The sequence below is a fragment of the Ambystoma mexicanum genome, chromosome 2p, assembly GCF_040938575.1.
Source record: "Ambystoma mexicanum isolate Mex_15411 chromosome 2p, UKY_AmexF1_1, whole genome shotgun sequence".
Classification (NCBI taxonomy): domain Eukaryota; kingdom Metazoa; phylum Chordata; class Amphibia; order Caudata; family Ambystomatidae; genus Ambystoma; species Ambystoma mexicanum.
In genome coordinates, this window is record NC_090923.1 from 1,425,913,343 (window position 1) to 1,425,930,390 (window position 17,048).

The 17,048-nt window shown below is 46.6% G+C and overlaps 1 protein-coding gene across 2 annotated transcripts in view; it reads right to left on the minus strand.

The window, feature by feature from the left end:
* The window catches only part of LOC138567581 (zinc finger protein 665-like), a 728,415-nt gene extending 719,363 nt beyond the window's left edge, over positions 1-9,052 (minus strand). For both annotated transcript variants that reach the window (XM_069645953.1, XM_069645952.1), the window contains exon 1: positions 8,998-9,052. The gene's annotated coding sequence lies outside the window, so the exon portion shown is untranslated. The remainder of the gene's footprint in view (positions 1-8,997) is intronic.
* Positions 9,053-17,048: the final 7,996 nt, after the last annotated feature.

Sequence of the window (17,048 nt, forward strand, 5' to 3'; positions counted from 1 at the left end):
AGGAGGTTGTAGCCATACCGGCACCTGCACCTGTGGAGCCAACAAGGAACAAGGGTCCACCCAGCATGCCTGTGACCAGACCGGTGGCTGCAAGGGAAGACGGGCCCGCGTCCTTGGAGGCGGTAAAAGGTATGGTAATGCAATGTATGTAAGCATGGGGGAACGGGGGGGAACGGGCAGGTACTGAGTGGGAATGTTAATGCCTTTAATCATGTGGGGAACAGGGCTGCCGTAATACAACAGAGAGGGGTGGCTCTGGGACCAGGGGGGCTGGATTCTGGGGGGTACCTTGCAGGGAACCATATCAACAATGGGGTGCCAATGGACAGGAGCATGGCTCAACCCAGCATTTACAGGAGGGGTAGCGCAACAGGCACAGGTTCAAGGGGGCAATACATTAGCCAATATTAACACCATAGGACAGGTCAACCCAGCCCAGTTTAATCAGGGGCAACAGGCTACGGCAGGGACCATTGCAAACCCCATGGGCAGTCCCAACCCAGCAGCCCAGGAGGGAATAGCAACAGCTGGGGCCGCCCAAGCACCGCCCTGGTGGGGGCAAGGGGTGGCGGGACCATGTCTACCCCCGGTTCCTAATGACAATGTGGGGCAGGAGGGGATGTGGGGAGAGCAATGCCAGAGTTGGTCCAGTCAGGGTGACAGTGAACTCCTTATCATGGCACATACCAGGGACCATTAAAGAGAGGGTATGGAGGAAAGAATTTATTGACATTTTGGATTTTGTGGGAATGGAACCCCTGGGTAATGGGTTAAAGGAATTGTCTGAGAAGGAGAAGAGGGACAAGGAGCAACCCAAGACAGAGGCACCCATATATAATTGGCTAAAGGCATTCAAGGTATACACATCCATTATGATAGAAAAATACCCACAAGATGCATTGTCAATGATGGCCTATGAACAGTACATCCATGACCTGTATTTGAAGCATGGGGGGGGAAGGTTGGTTGCAATATGATCGGGTTTTTCGGTTGAAAATGCAAGTTTGGCCAGCCTTGTCTTGGGATGAAATGGATGTGGGGAGGGTGGGAGGGGTTCCTGGACAAACTGATTCCAACAGGAGAAGTGGGGAAAGAAATCCCCAGGGGAGAAACCACAAGTCAGGAGGTGCAGGGGGGGATACTCCAAGCGGGGGAGGTCGTCCTTTCGCTGGTGCTCCTCCTGGAACAGCAGAGCCAGCTACCAGGGGGAGCAAGCTGAATCAATTCGGAGGAGGGTTGTCCATTTGGGAAAACATGCCGCTTCAAGCATCCCTGTGGGGGGAGGGCCAGGGATCGCACCTCCTCAACTAACGAAGGGAAACGTAAAAACAGCCCCAAAGGAAAGGAGAAGGTCAAGAGGGAATGAGGTCAAGAGCAGTTTGTCAAAGTCAAGTCAACAACAGATGTGTAAAAATGTGATTAAAAATGGGCTGCCAACCCCGGTAAGACTACAGGCTATGACTCTGTGGTTAAATATTTATCATAACTGTGAGGATGCTAGACTATTGTGGGAAGGTTTCAGGTGGGGGTTTAAAATCCCATGCACAGGAGTAAGGAAGGGTATGGAGGCGGTCAACCTGCGGTCGGCTCTAGCAATGCCAGAGGTTGTGGCAAGGAAAGTTGCCAAGGTGGTTAAGTTGGGCAGGGTGGCAGGCCCATTCAAAAATCCGCCAGTGGCCAACCTGGTAATATCCCCTTTAGGGTTGGTTCCCAAGAAGGAGGAAGGGCAGTATCGGCTGATTCACCACCTTTCCTTTCCCAAAGGGGAGTCAGTCAATGACGGGATTAGCGAAGAACTATGCAGGGTACACTACTCATCCTTTGAAGATGCGGTGGAAGTGGTAAGGGCTGACGGGAAGGGAGCCCTGATGGGGAAGGCGGACATAGAATCTGCATTCCGTCTGCTGCCCATTCACAAGGAAAGCCAACATTTGTTCGAGCGCAAGGTGCAGGATCTGTATTACTTTGATAAACGTTTACCTATGGGGTGAGCCATCTCTTGTGCGTATTTTGAGGCTTTTAGCACTTTCCTAGAGTTTACGGTAAAACAGGAGTGTCAGGAAGGGTCGGTGGTACGCTACCTGGATGACTTTCTGTTTATCGGTAAGAAGAGGTCCAACAAGTGTGGGGCCCTCATGGAGACATTCCAGAGACTGATGAAGACAATGGGGGTCCCGCTAGCGGGGGAGAAAACACTAGGACCAGTGACATGTCTGACCTTTTTGGGGATTGAAATTGACACAGCAAGGGGAGAGTGCAGGCTCCCACGGGAGAAGGTAGAAAAACTGAAAGAAACCATAAAAGGTCTAAGGGGTAGGAGCAAAGCAACCTTGAGAGAGCTCCAGGCACTTGCAGGTAACCTCAATTTCACAGGGAAGGTCATCCCAGTGGGCAAAGTATTTGCAAGGAGTGTTGAACTGAAAACGGTGGGGTTACAGCACGCAAACCAGCATGTGCGGCTGGGGGTTGAGGTACGGGAGGACCTGGCCACGTGGGACACATTCTTGGACAAATTCAATGGGGTTCGGATGTGGAGAGGGGATTGGAGCAACAAGCACAGGTCCAGGTTGTTCATAGACTCATCTGGGGCACTGGGGTTTGGGGCAATTTTGGACACCAAATGGTGCGGCATGGCATGGCCAGAAGAGTGGCATCAGCAAGGGGTTACCAGAGACATCACTTTGTTGGAACTCTTTCCTATTGTGGTAGCATTCAGATTATAGACAACTAAAAGACAGCAAGGTCATGCTTTGGTTGGACAACCTAGCAGTAGTCCAGATCATAAACCAAGGTTCTGCCAGCAACACAAGGGTGTTGCGGCTGTTAAGGGAGCTCAACAAGTGCATGCTGCAAAACAACATTGAAGTGCGAGCAAGACACATACCCGGGGTGCAGAACACAGCTGCTGATGCTCGCTCTCGTTTACAGTGGGAAAAATTCTGAGGGAGTTGTCCGGGAGCAGACGAGGTGATGCCCCAGTTCGAAACACAGTGGTGGGACATGATTGGGGCAATCTGAGTTCCTGGATTCAGACGGCGCTAGCTCCAGGCACGGCAAGGAATGCTGGAAGTGGTACTTGGCATTTAAGCAGGTGGTATTAACAGAAAGTCAGCAGGAGCTACCGGTGAGAGCCTTTGTGGGTTGGGGCTGGCACAAAGGAAAAACCAGGTCTTGGATGGCTTACCACTTGGCGGCCATATATGCCCGGTTAGGGCGGTGGCAGGTTTCCTCAGGCTCAGACCCCCTTCGGGAGGAGGCGCTCCGCTGCTCATTCATCACAATGGGACAGCTCTAAGCCATTTCCAATTCAGAAGGGTTATGGAAATGGCACTGGAAGGAATTGGGGAGACAAAGGGAGTCTTCGGGACTCACTCATTTCGGATAGGGGCAGACACGTCAGCCGCAGCCATGGGCAAGGGGGAAGGAGCAATAAAGCAGATTGGTAATTGGAAGTCTGGCTGTTTCAAGAGGTAGATCAGGCCGGAAAAGATATAAATTGACATTCCATCTTTTTCTCCCCACCAGCAGCAGCCCTGAGGAAAAAAAGAGCGGTCTGGGTATTAGGACATTGATTTGTGTCAAGGGCGGGGCAAGCTGGTCCGCAGAACCGGAAGAATTGACAGACGTCGAATTTCAAATTGAGTGGCACAGGGTGCCGGGGATGAAATGGTCACAACTGCAGGGGCAGGTGCGCAGATTGCTAGGGAAACAGCAAAAGCCGGCCGTATTGGTCATACACTTGGGGGCTAATGACCTGACAAGCCTGGGAAGGGGGGCTCTGATGCGGGAGATGATGGGCTCTCTACAGGAATTGGCAGGTCAATTGGGGGAAACAGATATCATTTGGTCAGAGATAATCCCAAGGCCAGAATGGAGGGGCGCGGATAATCATGCAGCCGTGGAGAGGTCCAGACGAAAGCTAAATGGGGCAATGGCAAAATTCTGCAGGGGCAGAGGCTTTGGCCAGATCAGGCACGGCTTGATTAATTTAAATTCCCCAGAGTATTTTCTGAAGGATGGGGTACATTTGTCACCAATGGGGTTGGAGCTATTCTACTGGAACCTTTGCACAAAAATCCTGGAAATGTAAGGAAGGAAGCAGGGGGGAGCCACAGTGGGCAGAAACCCACCTGTGGCGTGGCGGTGTTTGGGCAACCAAACACAAGAGACAGACTCCGGATGAGCCAGGAGAAAGCCGGAAGGGTCTTCGCCCTTCCCAGACCAGCGCCCCTTGGCAGGGGTGTCTGGGGGGGGGGTTTGGGAACAACAAGGACTCAGCTTCCCCCAAGGAAAACGGCACTCTCCCCGCCCAGGAACACCTGCATGGGCAGGCGAAGCTCAGGCGCAAAGGGTTGGGAGATTTGGGCCTATAATAGACTTTTGGAAAGAAAGGGGGAAGCAGGTTGTTAGACACGGAGCAGTCGCCACATCTTCTAAGTTATTTCCACTAATGTGTGCAGTGTGGTTTTATGTTATTGTGGAAAATAAATCTGCGGCCTTTTTATGCCAAAAAACAAAGCAAGACTCATTCTACACATTTCTTGGAGGGGAAAGAGGAATGAGTTATTGCTATGTAATGGGTCCAAAATGGACGGATGCACGGGTTATAAGTATGTGGTTTCAGACGTGAAGGAGAGAGATGACATATTGGGACATTGAAGCTGCCCCAGCAGAGTCTCATTGGAATGGGTCAAGATGCCCCCCGCACAAGCAGGGGTGTCCCTCCCCTACACTCTGTACACTCTGATGTTTGCGCCTCCCAACATTTGAAGGGTTAGCTGCTCTACCGCCCCCGCCTGCCCCATACACCATCCTCGAAATGTTAGTCTAGGTGTACTCCTGCTGAGCCCCGTGCAGAGGTGCAGTTAGCAGGGGCGCTGAGTACAGGGGTCCTGCGGGGCCCAGGCCCCCCCGGCAGAATGAAGTCGTGGCTGAGCCCCCCCAAGCCAGAGAGAAGAGACGCAGAATGGATGGCCCTTTGTTCCATCCATACTGTGTCTCTCTCTGGCGGCCCGATGTTTAGAAACTGTGGGACGGATGCAAAGCAAGAGGCTCTTGCTTTGCATCTGTCGCTAAATATCTAAAAATCGTTTTGGGTTGGGTATACTTCTACATCTGTGCACCGGGGTGCACAGATGTAGAGGTACACCCAACCCATAACGATTTTTAGAAATGGAGGCACAGATGCAAAACAAGTCTGTCCCTCAATTTCTAAAATTCGTTTTGGGTTGGGTGTATTTGTACATCTGTGCACCCCTCTTGGCAAGAGGGGTGAACAGATGTAGAGGTACACCCGACCCAAAACGATTTTTAGAAATGGAGGTACAGATGCAAAACAAGTCTGTCCCTCAATTTCTAAAATTCGTTTTGGGTTGGGTGTATTTGTACATCTGTGCATCCCTGTTGGCAAGAGGGGTGAACAGATGTAGAGGTACACCCAACCCAGAAGGATTTTTGAAATTGGAGATACAGATGCAAAGCGAGGAAGGGGGCAGGGAGAGGGCAAATGAGACCGTTTGCATGTCTCTGAGTGTTTCACCTGGTGAGGTTGATTGCTATGGGCGGGGAGCGGAGGTGTATGAGCCAGCACTTTCTAGTAGAGCTGCCATATTTGAAATGGGGCAATGCTGGTACTCCTCAGTTAGCTGGCTATACTCTTGATGGGATAGTACTGCTGTAACAGGGCTTCTATAATTGTTGAATCTTCTCAGCGATAATACTATGCTTATGTTGAGGGAATGCTAGTTCATCTTAGTGGGGCTGCTATACTTTTGATGGGACAACATCAGCACCTCTCAGTTGAGCTGCTACACTCTTATTGACAAGGACCCAGCACTTCTCAACAGATGTATTTCTATTTATTTTTATTGGTTATTTATAATGCATGTACTACCCAGAGGTTTCTAAGCGCGGACCGAGGGAGCAAACCTGTGTTACGCAGACCGAGGGAGCGAACCTGTGTTGTGCGGACCCAGGGAGTGAACCTGTGTTGCGCAGACAGAGGGATCGATCCTGTGTTGCTCTGCGTCGTCTTGCTTCCAAGGCGAGCACATTGCCCCTGAGCTATCCTTCCGATACTCTAAAGATCTGAAGTACATTTAATGATACAGAACTAGAACTATTGAGCAAGTCTGTCATCAGAATAACTCAACACTGTCGTGGTTATACAAGAGCTCATATATTTAAAGGGATGGAATTACTCAGAATGTAGCCAGCACTATTCAATAACCCAACATTCTTAAGCATAGTTAATGTGAAAATACTACACTTCTCACCGTTGGGACAGTACTGCCACTTCTCACAGAGGCTTCTACACCTTTTATGGGGCAGCACTGATCCAGCCTACTGCTCACATGCTCAGAATTGTCATTTCTCAGCAGGACTGCAACACTATTCCATTGTGTTCTGTATGTTGAGTGCTTCTTCACCACCAATGTGGATTCATGGCTCTCTCCCAGTGTCTAAATAGTAGATCTATCTACATTCAATTGGCAACAGGCATGTCGGGAGCTGCCTGCTGTCCATAAACTGCCGCTCAGGATGTTGGGAGCCATGATGGGGCAAGGGATAGAAGGCTCGAGCCTGTCGGATAGCAGAATCAGCAGGGTCTTAAAACCTGCTCACTCCTTCTGGAGGGGCCATGGGGCAAAATGAGCCTGTTCTCACATACAGGGGGTTGTTACCCCTTTATCTCTCCTGAATGAAAGAATTAGCTCTCTCAGACACAAGTTATCAACCCTGCACACACATTGAATGAATATGGTATGGATTTATAGATCGAGAAAACTGGAGTGACAATTCAGAGTGTTTTAACAGAAATATAATTGTCTTCCCAGATGGGAGACTGACTCCATTAATATACATGGGGTCACTGAGATGACCAAGAGTGAAACTGTACATTCAGTTGTGAGATTACCAGCAATGGTTGATACTATGCTCCAAGGAGTGAGGTGCCCACTCAATATATCACACTGTTTATAGGTGCGAGACCCATCCTGAATGCTTGCTCAAAGAGCCTTGGCCAGAGTTTCATACTGAAGAAGTGAGCATGTGATCCGGGGTCTGCAGCCCACACACACACAGGGGATTCCCATGCTCCCACTTGCGAGAATTTGCACCAAATTAGTGAGATTGTGCTCCAAGGTAGGAGGCACCCGCACAGTCTTTGCTCTGACGTTTGACACACTCACAGGATGGGACGGCATTTCGTTCTCCCATCCTAGTTGTGTTGCTCTGCCTTTTGAGGGCTACTACAACCTGGATGATTATAGAGGGTTGGAGTAGGGGCAGTGATGGCCTACTGGAATACAACTCGAAGGCTTAAATCTCCTTCTTACTTGACTTTAGTATATGCAGTACATGCTAGCCAAGGTTTCCAATGTTCTGCACTGCACGCGCCTCTACCCCTCCCCCCCGCGTCATTGCACAAAGTTGGCGACTATATGTAAATTTGTGGTCCTATAACTGCCAGTGATGTCACTTCCTGTATTCCTGTATTTGGGCCCATCCCCCCATCCCCCCAACCCCCACCCCCGAAATTCATAAATCGGCTCCCCTGGCAGTTAGGTAACCAGGGCACCTAAACGAGGTGATTACCGAAGGACCAGCAGAGAGGTAGTGCACCAGGGACCTGCAGAAGGACCTGCAGAGGGGTAGTGAACCAGGGACCTGCAGAAGGACCTGCAGAGAGGTAGCGCACCAGGGACCTGCAGAAGGACCTGCAGAGAGGTAGCGCCCCAGGGACCTGCAGAAGGACCTGCATAGAGGTAGCGCCCCAGGGACCTGCAGAAGGACCTGCTGAGAGGTAGCGCACCAGGGACCTGCAGAAGGACCTGCAGAGAGGTAGCGCACCAGGGACCTGCAGAAGGACCTGCAGAGAGGTAGCGCACCAGGGACCTGCAGAAGGACCTGCAGAGAGGTAGCGCCCCAGGGACCTGCAGAAGGACCTGCAGAGAGGTAGCGCACCAGGGACCTGCAGAAGGACCTGCAGAGAGGTAGCGCACCAGGGACCTGCAGAAGGTCCTGCAGAGAGGTAGCACCCCAGGGACCTGCAGAAGGACCTGCAGAGAGGTAGCGCACCAGGGACCTGCAGAGAGGTAGTGCACCAGGGACCTGCAGAGCGGTAGTGCCCCAGGGACCTGCAGAAGGACCTGCAGAGAGGTAGTGCGCCAGGGAAGGCAGCCGAGGGCTCGCAGAGGACCAGAGACAGATGGATGCGCAGGGAAACACTGCCCTAGGGCTCCGCCAGGGGGGGAGATAGGGTCAGTGGCGGTTGTGGGACAGGCGGCAATCCGTGTCCCGCATAGATGTAGAGGTCCAGGGATGCTTACACTGAGTGTGTGTCCCAGGACCATGGCCTGCGGAGAGATCCGAAAATAGCGCTCTGTTAAACACCACTATCCCAGAACACGGTGTGTGAAGGGAGGGGCTGGCTGCAGAAACAGTGACACAAACCCCTCCAAGCTAAACGCGCAACGGGGTGCAAGTTCACAGAACTCTAAGCGCTAAGAACCACTACTCATTAACGCATACATTCAATGGGTTAATATTTACACAAAACGTGAAATATGCTGCAATCTCACTACCCCCCCCCCCGCCCCCTCTCCCATCTATAGATACGCATTAGAGCACATGGGGAATGTAAAGTAGACGAGACAACAAGTCACATTACATCCAAAATAACGTGTTACTCAATCGTCCATAAAATAACAATCGCGAGCCAAACCTTGTCCCGATGCACCAGGCGGTCCGCGAGCACCGAACTCCGAGAATAGCCGCGTGCTGTGGCCCTTTACACGGCCTGACTGCTCCCCTCGCGATATAACATTTCCCTATTGGATACACACATTTCCTCTGCAATTAAAGATGTTCTCCCATTGCTGAACATTTCCTATTTATCCGCTCCTCCCCCATAAACCTCGCACATTCTCAGCACGTAAAGTCACTCAGCACCCGGTCTCACTCCTACAACAATACTCAATTTGACGCTCTGCTCACCAGCAGGTCCGGCCATTTGACCAGGGATGTCCAGAGAGGGCAGTTGGCCTCTGCCCATAAAAGACAATTGGTTTTGAATCCTTGATGCTTGATTGGTCGGGAGGTTTGTTTACATTCTCCACCGCCAGTCCAGAACTCTGAGAGGTGGCGCATTCTATTGGATCATTTTGCAGCTGGTCCTGGCAGTTTCACACGAGAATGGACCCGGAAGAGTGGGCCTTGGGAGATTGCTTTTGCAGGATCCGAGAGAGAAGCAGGACCACTGTTTCATTAGAAAGATCCAACAGAGAAATCCGTATAACACATTGCATAGTGTTTTTTTTTTTTAAGTCTCGTTCTTTAATACCTGTCCCACTGATCACCAGTCTTATAGACTCCTTTTACTTTATGGAGTTTCTTACCAGGGAATCGAACTAAAAAAAAGGTCATTTTGGTTCCAAAACCACCAAATCTCACTCAAAAGTACTCCTGGATGTTGAAAGCTCTAAGTATCACTGTCATGCAATATAGCGCTGGAGATGTTCGTAAACCCATATGCCTGCAAAGCAAATGAACCAAGTATGCACTATTTGGAAATGGTCAAGCACAATTTACACAGGCACCCTGCCTTCCAGTTGATATCTAAATATAATGTTTTTACTGCATCCATTTGTGCCATGCGAGTATTGAGACACTGGTGTGTGTGTGTATATATAAATATATTAAATGAACAGTCTTTAGTTAACGATAAGTTAAGGTAAGAAATTTATCACAACAAACCACTGAAATTCAAACCATCGAGGAACTCAGGACCGCATTAACTCAGTGCACTCCAGTTAATCTCCCCTGTAATGCTATATTGCCCCATAACGGCATTTTCTATGGCATTGTGAATCGCTTCTTAAGCCGGTTCGGAGTTCCACAAAGCATGGAATTTCAGGGGTTTTGTTGCAATAAGTTTCTTACCTCAACTGATCGTTAACTAAAGTTTTTTCATTGAATTTCAAGGGGTTCTGTTATTCCAACGATTTTTTCCGCACCACTGCCCTTGGCCTTCGCCCATGGCCGAATACTATCAGACCACGGACAGTGGGTCATGCCCACTGTCCATTTTAAAACACTACAATACCACTAGCCATGGCCAGTGGGCACAACCTCTGGCCGTGTCACTGTATTTTTTCAATCACTACCTGGTCACCAGCCATGACCTTCGACAATGGCCAGAGGAGACAGCCTTCAGCTCGGCCCACTGTTCATTTTAAAACACTAACAGACAATTAGGCCATGGCCAGTGATTTTTCACTCCAACTTCACTGTATCTGTTAAAATTACTAAAAAGATTTTTAAAATTACTTTTTTGCCATGGCTGTGGGTATAATTATAATTAGGGTTTCCTGTTTTCAGTGTTTAGTTTTTTACTTCTAGGGGTGTTTTTCCAGTGTTTTAAAAAATATCAGAATCTGTGTGCATGTGTGTTTTCCCATATGCCCCCTTCAAACAATCATGGATAACTGTTTTTTCCAGTGTAAATACACACATATTCTTTAGTGTTTCATTGCATGCATAAGTAGGGTAATAACTCATGGCCAGCTGTAAGAATAACATATGCTCAGGTTTGAGGGGTTAACTTCGAAATCCACCCAAATGCAACCATCACTCAAAGACGTTCATCAATCACAGACTGATTTTGACCTGTATTGACAGTGGTATTGTTATGTATAAAAGATGGGAGGCTTTGAGAACTCCCAATTTTTTTTTAGGCAATGTGGAGTGAGATTAAATTATTTGCCAAGTATCACAGACTTTGTTTAAGCAGTTTGCTACAAGCCAGCCCCTAGTTTTAAGTCCGGTCTCTTGGTGACCTTCGTGGAAAATAAAAAATAAATAAAAAGGTATTTTGACCCCATAGCGAAAATCAAAAGCTAGCACCCATGAATATATTCACAGTAAGTGAACATTTATCTTAAAGTGAAAAATACAAATGTAGATAAATTGACCTTCCCCTTAGAAGAAAGTGTGCAAGACAAAATAGCATTGGACTTTTAAAAAAAAAAGTCTTGAACACCAGAAAAATAACCTGAGAGAGGAAACGTTCCAATAAATATGCTGGCAAATAAAAGGTGCTCACATTTTAAATCCAGCTATCTGCAGTGAATGGAAATCAAAATTCTAATACGAAACAAGTCTTGTGTGGTCTTGTGGGTAAGTGTCTGCACTGGGAACATGGCAACCTGAGTTAACTCCTGGTAGCCAAATATTTGAGGAAGCTTGCCAACCTCAAAAAAACCCAAGGGGCTGCGTCCGCCTTTCTGAAAAAAAGTTTGCTGTTGTAAGGAACTCATGGTGGCAACAGTAAAGACAGACACAAGGGATCACAGTTCAAGGGTGTTTATTAAACTGTATGTGCAGGTTGGAAAAAACACCTAATCTAAACCTAAATCTAAGATTGGAGCAAGGTACAACCATTAAATAATAATAAGGCAGCCCTAGTGTCGTCTTGTCAAACAAAAAGGGCTTATACTAAAAAAAATCTATTGCCAATCCTTACAAATAAATATAAAAAGAGCATGGGATAAGATTCACAAGAAAGAAAGAAGTGTTCACAAATGATAAGTCAGGCTGTGGTAGCCTGGGGTCTCCCTTCCCCACCACCTTTGAGCACGGGGCAAGTCGGGACTCCTGAGCACAGCACACTCTCGAGCTTTCCCAGCATGAGACGACAGTTCCGTTTTCAGCTATCAGGATCTTCATTGGTTAAGTCTCTTTTCTACAAAAAGTCTCTTGCCTCCGAGGACTTGATGTATTCTAAATAACAAACAAAAAGTTCCTTTCCAAATGTACCTTGGGGGCTGACTTTTCACCCCTGAGCCTCCTCTTTCGGGCTCAGACCCCTCTCGAATTTCAGCCTCCTTCTGCCGGCTTCACTACAGCTTTTTCTCAAAACAATTTCACCTGCGGCATTCACAAGACGTAATGTCTTTTTACACAGTTCACTATGGATATCCCTCTGTCGGTTTACTCCTGCCCACACACTGTTCATTGGGACTTCAGACTTCTCCGCTTTACATCGGCATGCTCCGTGTACTGTTGACATCTGCTAGGCAATCTCTTCAGCTTCACCCGAGTGGGGCATTTATAGCACCTCCTGGGCTCCAGGTGCAGTTCATGTTCCTTTACTGAGTAACAATCTTGGTACTCGGTATCCCTCTTCCTCGTCCCAGTACCAGAGCGATGTTTTTGTATGTCTGTGTTAATAAAGAGAGGAAGTCTGACTCTGGGTTTCTCTTCCTCATCTCAGTACCAGAGTGGTGGGCATTGGGAGTGTGTTTTCTAGAAAAATAGAGAAGAGATTGGTAATACCCTATGAAAGACGGTGACATTTCACGCCTTACAAAAGGGAAATGGGAGATACCATGTCTCACCCAAGGTGCCTCACCCCCACTCCCCAAATTTCCTCTATCCAGGTGATTGCCCCTCGCATATCCACCCCCAGGGTCAGGATTCGAAAGCAACAGCCTTTCCCTGGCCACCTGGGAGGAGGATATATTGGGGAAAGAAGTGAGGACGCCAAAATCGGTGGGAGCGAGGGGCGAAAAGTTGCAGAACTGGAGGAATGAGGGGAATCTCAGAGGAAGGGGTGGCACAAATAAATCAAGAATATGGGACAGTATGGAGAAATCATTTGCAATATCTGATGTGGCTCAAGGAGCCAGAAAAACCTGTTAAGATACAGACACTTAGCCATTTTTCTCTGTCTTTTAAGGGCAATGGCACAGTGCCTGTTGGCACAAATGGGAACTGCAGCTGCAAGCTTCACACCACAGATCTGGCTGGAGGTATGGCTGTTCTTCTTGATAACCTTTGGACCTGTGGAAAGTATGCATATAGGCAGCTGCATCCAGCCTGGTGAGGTGTGTGCTGTCTCTCTACCCTTCATTTGCCCGTTCTCATAATCCCAGAGAAACACCTGGTTCTGGCCCATCCAAAGCCCAAAGTTACATCTGTGCCCCCTTTACCCCCTGTACCCCTTGCGTCCCCTTCATCACCTTATATGGACAAATCAAAGAATATGCTTGATGGCAAAAATCACAAACAATTGCAACATAGGAGAATATCTAACTACCTTTCAGCAGCATCATCAAAGGCTTTAGCAGACATTCCGATTGATACTGGCTGTTCAGCCACACCAAGACCTTCTTCGCCTTCCACCTGGCCCCTGGCATCCAAGCAGCGGCCAATGCCAATTGGCTCCAAGTGACCAGGCATGAACTGTTACTTTTCATGAAAACTTCTGAGTTAGCGTTCAGTGCCATTAGGGAAGAATTGAGAGCACTCAGGCTTATGACTTTGCAAAACTGGTACATACTTGACCTCATGACAGCTATGGAGGGTGGAGTTTGCCAGGAAAATTGGGGTACCTGCTTCATGTTTGTGCCTCCCAATGATACAGAAAAGTGTACCCTCATGAAAACTATTGCTGCCTTGCACAAACTGAAAGTGATCGTGGAGTCCGAGGCTGAGATCACCTACGATTCGTGGACTAACTCATTGTTCACTTGGGTACCTTCTTGGTTGAGCCTTGTCAGAGAATTGATGCCTATATTTGTTTTTGTTCCTGTCAAATGCTCTTACGATGATGCGCTACCCAGATACCTACAGCGGCTACCATGAGGACTGTAATGCTGTCCAAGGCTAGGGTCGGCACCACTTCATCCCGTATGGGTACTCAGACTGAAGTAGTCTTGTGTCCTCCACCAAATTGGCATGCTTATGTGGAGCAGTGGGTAGATTGAGGAAATGGTTGGGGGACGAGTTGGGATTGTTCAGCAGAGGAGTATGCCCAAATTGAGACTTGTGTGAGAGATAGGTGCAGGGTTGTTCCCCAAGAAGATTATTATAATTTGTTAGTCAAAGTATTAACTAAAGGGGGGAATCTTGGGGTGGTCAGGAAGGGTCCCCATGATTATGAGGGGTTCATGTTGTGCACACCATGTTGATGACTGGGGGTGGCGGCGAACTGGATGCAAGGTGCAATTTCATATGTATCAAAGTGTAGTTAATTATGGATGGGATATGTTATTTTAGTGTTCCTGTTTGTCTAGAAATTGATACATATTAGTTTGCATGCACGTAGAAAGATAAAATGTCAAACCTACCAAATGTAAAAACATACATGCACATTAATAGAAATACACGGGGAATTCCTTAATCTCAATATAGTGGGCTTTTAACAAATGAATCAAAAACACAGTAGTCAGGGCTGTTATGCAAAGTGAACCTTGAAACCGATTCTGAGGTTTTAGAAGCCAGGGTATAGGTGAATAACTTTACAACCTTCGGGGTCAGCAGAGCTGCAGGAACTAGTCAAGAGTTTCATGGTCTGATAAGTATCATAGATAATAGATGTAATATCCTGATGCCTCAGAGTATAACAGAAGGGGTTTTGTTATTTTGTTTTGGTCAGCAGCAAAGCTTAGGGTAAGTCAATGCCCAAGGCTATCTAGGAGTATCAATTGTGTGATAAAGTGGAAGTTTTGTAGATTGGAAAGTTTCAATGGAACGGTGACCCGGGGGATGAGAGAGCATTCAAAGAGAAATTATTTACCTATCCTTCCTTATATTGCTTGAAATAATTATGCGAACCATGTGCAAATTAAAAGTTAAGGCTAAATAGCTTATGCCAGTTATTGCTAGTAATGAATGGTGTTTCAATATTAATGTTTAACCATGTGCTGAAGTCATGACCCACCCTGAACGAATCCTAAGAAGGTGTGTTATGAATATGATCCAAAGATGACTATCAAGATAAAACTGGCAAATGTAAACATAGGAATTGGGAAAAGATGGGATTTCTCTGAAGAGGAATTCAGAACCCAGGACATCAAAGATGACATTGATATTTTATTTCTATTGCGCTCGTACACAATTGTTTCAGAGCGCGACATGGCAAGGGAGGGGAACAGGGGAGAAAAAAACAACGATCTTACTAGGCTCAGTAACATTGAGAACGCGCAAATGCATGGGAGAGGGGGAGTGGAAAAGTGCATGGAAGTGGGAGAAGTGGAAAGTGTGAAGCAAAGGAGAAACAGATTAATAATAAATAATAAAGGCATCACAAATGACCATCAAAAAGCCTCTCTGCTGCAAAGCACCATGGGATATATGGCTATTTCTGGGAGCAGGGGGAAATATTTCTATCAAATATATATATCAAATATTTGAAAAACTACTGGAACGATTTACCCCAAACCTGTCCCGTAAATTACGTAACTCTTCTTGCCCGATCTGCTTCTTATTTAGTCCAAATCCGCCTAGTAGTTTTTGTGTTTCTGCTTAACAAATTTGTACCTTTTCTTTAAGGGAAAATGAATGGGTGTAGGGCGAAAACAGCATTTGTTTTTGCATTCTTAATAACTATTTTTTAATTAATCTTTCCCAAAATTTTCAGCCAGGGGGAAAGGGCTGGGCCGACAGATATTTGGTTTGGAAAATGTCATCCAAATCGGGTATACAGGTGCAAAATGAATCCCAGGCACTAGTGAACAAAAGGTTAGTTTATTAAAACCTTACAGCATTAAAAATACATGAAAGCCGGCCTCCATCTACTGGTCTATGGCAGCATACTGAAAAAATAGCATCCAAGACATCATTTGACCACGTGTTCCGTCCAAAAAACACAGACTTTCTCAGGCTGGATTACATTAGATTGTGTATGCTCGTGCAGGTATATTGTCTGACCAGCAATGCGCAACCTCGTCAGATCACGGGTAAAAGTTCAATAGAATATATCGTAATCATGGCCCACATTCAGCGCCATATTGGCGTGGTATCAATTATTGTAGCAGCGCAGGGTTGATAACCGCATAATTAATAAACTTGTGCCAATACTAGTACCATGTTGTACAAAATGATGAGGTTTCAAATTGCTTGCGCAAGGCATTTGTTAACATGATTTACACCAGAGCCAAACAAGACCAGTGTCAAAAGGAATTAATACTACGAGTCGTGTTAAACAGTAGCAATCTGACAGGAACAAGCTCTAGAGTCTAGGATACTATGTCAAGCTGGAGGGGGCTGCACATATCCCTCTATATTAACCCCATAATACAATTGTTACATCACAATTGTAAAGTACAAATAAAACATTAATCTCACTATTCGTCCACTGAATTTTACAGGAAATGCCTTAGTGTGCAAAAATAACAAACAAAACTGGAGTTATAAAAGCTATGATCAGATGATGCTTTTTATTCCAGATATGAACATTAAAGTTGGCATGATATTGAATCAAATTGTAAAGTTAGCATACATATTCACATGACAATGATAAAGTACTATACAGTACTGTGGTAGAATTCCATTCTATGCAGATTACAATAGCAAAGTGCTCATGCTGTGCAAAATGGAATCAGACTGTCACTGTTGTTTTTCCATGTGCTGAATGCAATACTAAAGTGCAAATGCGAGTGCATATACAATGGAATAGAGAGCCAAACCTCATATGGAGAGTGCCAAATGCACATTCACATTGATTCGTGGACAATTACATTAGTTCCACTAGTTTGGGGTCAAGGTTATGAACCATCAGAATAGGCAACAATCTGCCGCTTTCTGCATCACATCTATAAAAAACAACAGTGGATAGCCCTAGTGGGCATTAGCAATTACACATATATAGCATTCACTTAATTCTACAAAAAGCCATTTTACTGCTCCAAGTAACTGCTATGCACACTATTATACTCATGTCACTGCTCATTGAAATGTTCTACCCTTAACTGAAATAAGAGTTCACCAAAATCGGTGAAAACGTTTAAAGCATTTTTAACTAGAGGCAATGCATCTTGTAAATATGCTGTATGTACCCAAAAGGTCATTAGTGAATTACTATAAGAACACATCATTCTTCATCTGTGTTAAAGCCATTTGGTTTTAAAGTTGTTAGTTTACCGATAAGTTTGGGTTCCAGTTGGCGTAATCTAAGCTCCCTTTTGGCTGCACTTTGATGTTCACTAACATGGGCTAGACCTAGAAACCTCATGAATTGTAAATCTCCATTATGTGTATCTAGG